Source organism: Egretta garzetta, unplaced genomic scaffold (assembly GCF_000687185.1).
Source record: "Egretta garzetta isolate BGI_Z169 unplaced genomic scaffold, ASM68718v1 scaffold34, whole genome shotgun sequence".
NCBI classification, from domain to species: domain Eukaryota; kingdom Metazoa; phylum Chordata; class Aves; order Pelecaniformes; family Ardeidae; genus Egretta; species Egretta garzetta.
Window position 1 is genome coordinate 3,822,600 of NW_009259586.1, and position 3,595 is coordinate 3,826,194.

Consider the following 3,595-nt stretch of genomic DNA (forward strand, 5'->3'; position numbering starts at 1 on the left):
TGCCGGTCCCCAGCAAACGGCCGCTGCTTTGGGCTTTTGTTGGAGGGGCTGAAGGGTCTGAATGCAGCCACCCCCTCCCCAGGGCAGGGTGGGTGAGTGGGCCTGGGGTGAGGGACCGCTGGGGCTGTGACTATGATGCTGTGACTCCTAAAATGCTGTAGGCGGTGGGAAAAGGGGAGGTAGGACTTCCAGAGTGAAATCTTCAGATGAAATCTTGGCCTTTTCTGGCCAGCGGGAATGCTGCCCGGACTTCTGTCCGGATGGGAATTCACTCCCCCTGTCCTGAGCTCAAAACCACTTTGTTTGGCTCACTCCAGTCACTCTCCTGTGAAACTCAGCCTTTGCACGAGATGTCAGTGGTGACATAGTGCAGGCATCACTGCTGTTTTGCTAACACTGGGGAGGACTTGGTATCAGAAATGCCTCACCAGATAAGAAAGTTAGAGACATGCAACAGCCCGTGCGTGGTCACGTCCCGAGAGGAAGAGGAGGGTAACCTTGATCTCTGCTGCATGCCTGCAGGAAGAAATCTCACATGCGGGCTCCCAGCTCGGCTCTGTCTGGGCCCTAAATCTCATTTATTCAGGCAAAACTTCCACTGTTCACAGCAAGGATTTTTGCCAGAGTAAATACAGTGGATCTGGGCCTTTGCCCCATTTCGTTTTGCCGTAGGCGGATTGATTGCTCCATGGGGAAAGCCGTGCTTGAGCCGTGCATCCCTCCCTTCGCCGTGTTGCCCAATGCACAGACGCAAGGCTCTGAACTCCTTCAGGATTTGTATAGCCAGACAGGAGCAGATAAGGAGGACACGTCTGGCGTTCAGGCTTTGCTTCTGGTTGTGCTGCTGCTTTTTCTTAATTCACCTCTGCCCTGAGAGCTGGGATGCTGATACGCAGCTTCACGGAGGGGTTTGAGGACTCCTGTAGTTGTGATGCAGTTGGGAAGCGCTACCCAACCCTCTCCTTCCTGCTGCTTGCTTTTATCCTGGTTGGAAGCTCTACAAACCCTCATGGTTTAGAGCATAAAGCAAATTCTGACCCATTTAAGACAGGGACCAGAGTTTGCTTTGTGTTGCCAGTAACCTGGGGTGTAAATTAGAATGCTTAGGAAGTGTGCACGATGCCAGCTCTGGATCACTGAGTTTTTTCCTGTGAACGAAGGGTTAAATGCAGTGTGTGGTGGGTTTAGGTGACTAGATAGCACTTGGCAATTAAAACAGCCTTTCCGTGTTCCCTTGAGTTATTTCTACTGTCACAGAGTGTTCCTCTTTTTAATTAGGATGTTTTAAATATAGTTACTGTAGAGTATTTTACAATATGTGAAAAAAACTAACAGAATAATATAATGATGTTAGAGACTATGATTTGCCATTAAATACTCTTTAGACATTGCTCTGGGTTGTCTTTCCTTTAAATACCGAACCGCTATAGCTGTACCATTACCTCGTGTTTATTTTTCTGTGTCCTGTACATTTGGCGTAAAATAACACAGATTTTATTTTCCAAGTGTGTCCAAGGGAATTGTGCCAAATACACATTTTTATTGCTTGGCTGCAAAAGGAGCGGAAGGGTCCCAAAATCCAGTAACAATATTTTCAGTCCTGGGCAATTCAAAACAATGAATTGTCTCAGTTCTATCTTCTACCTCAGTCCTCAGCTTAGAAATAACAAAGATGAACAGATTAGGCACTGTTTCCTTAGAGTTTCCAGCTTTTAGAGTATAATTTTCCAAGGTTTTCTATGTGATGAGGCAGTCTAGAGCTACCCACGCACGCTGGTGCTCACACCGGCACCTTTTTTAAAGGAAGGCTGAGTTTCTTAACACCAGCACCTTTTTTAAAGGAAGCCTGAGTTTCTTAACACCAAATATTGGCTGGAGCTAGGAGAAAAGCATTACTGGGCGAGCGTTGGTTCCTGCGAGGTGGCAATGCTTCAGCTGGGCGCTTTGGATGTCTGCTACTGACTTTAATAGGAGAGGAACCAGGACTGTTTGTTATAACCATTTCTCAAAAGGGAAACTTACAGCTTATTGAAAAAGTGGATATGAAAAGCACAAACTTGCACTTTTCTTGCCAAGAAGCGTACAGATTATGTCACTGCATTTATTTAAGTCTGGTTTCCATGACGCAGTTTTTCTGCTTTTCCCCCCACACCCCATCTGGTTCTCAGACACTCAGACAGGGCTGGGCAGCAAACCCTGCAGGACAAAGCTCCAAGCTATGTAAAAAGATATAATTTAGATTAAAAAAATATATAATTTAGGTAATATATGCTCTTAAATGTATTTGTATATTATTGATATACAGTTGTCAGTTACTGATATGAGGAGCCCTTCAAAACAGACCGTTAGTTTTGCAGGGCTTCTATTTTTAATGAAATTCTGCAATTGTTATTTTTTTAAGAGTTCCTCCTGCTTGCGCACCTGGAGGCAGAAGCTTATACCCTTACGGCAGCTCTGCAACCACCACAGGTAGTCAGTCTCCTGTTCCTAGATTCCCCCATCCAGACAGACAGACAGACAGGGTCCTGACTTGTTTATACAGCAATCGGTTTGCCCTTCCAGTTTAACACTCTCCAATTATAAATGGGTAATTTTAGGATGTGATTGATTCCAGCATGGAGACCAGCCAATATCGGGCTCAAAAATCCGTATGCAAGTGTGTGAAACATGAAACATGCATCAAACATGAAATAAAAAATTCTTGGAAACGGAGCAAGCATCTTTACTGTTTAAGGGGCTAAGCCTCATTTTACGTGCAGCACCACCATATACGTGGGATAATTTCTATTCTGCTCTACCAAACATCTGAATTCTGCCCATACCACCTACTGAAAGTCCAATTTTGTCTCTATTGCACTTAATTCTGGGCTTTTCCCTGGGAGATCCTGCCAAACGGCGTTAAAATCACTTGTGGTTTGCATGGGATGTGCGAACAGCCCCTTCTTGCACGCAAAACTGGACAGCATCCTAGGGAAAATGTTTTATTCACTAGTGAGCCAGCCAGGAAATGTCTTTGGGATAAAAAATGAGGTGCAAACTGCAGCAAAACACAGCATTTTAAAACAAAATGTTGATGTTAACGCCGCCGGGGCACTCTGCAAACTCCCACCCGCGAAGAGCCACAACGCCAGGGCACCCTTGCGAGCAGAAAAGCCAGAAAAACTGCTGCCAAGTTCAGGCGGGCTCTACATAACTTAAATGATTTTATTATATATGGTCAGTGGGACACGTAATGGGATGATTAATGGGTTTATAAACACGTTAGAGAGCTCTCCCAAAAAGGAGACTTGCTCTTTGGATTACCCCAACTCTTATGTATTAGAAGACTGGCGAAGCTTAATAAAACCTAAGCTGGCTTGAGCTCAGTAAATTAATCTTGATTATAAATCGTGGTGGGAGCAGGGGCCGGAGGCTGCAGGTCTCCTCAGGAGTGGTCAGGCTGGGGACAGCAGCTCCCAACAGCGGGTGGGCCTGTTGCCCCTGGGCTTTGGGAGGTGGGGGGGGTGATGGAGCTGCTGAGTGAGGGCTGGGGACTTGGTCTGCGGCAAAGCGGGGTTGGAAGCACCCGCCAAAACGGGCAGTCCCCGGAGCGCCC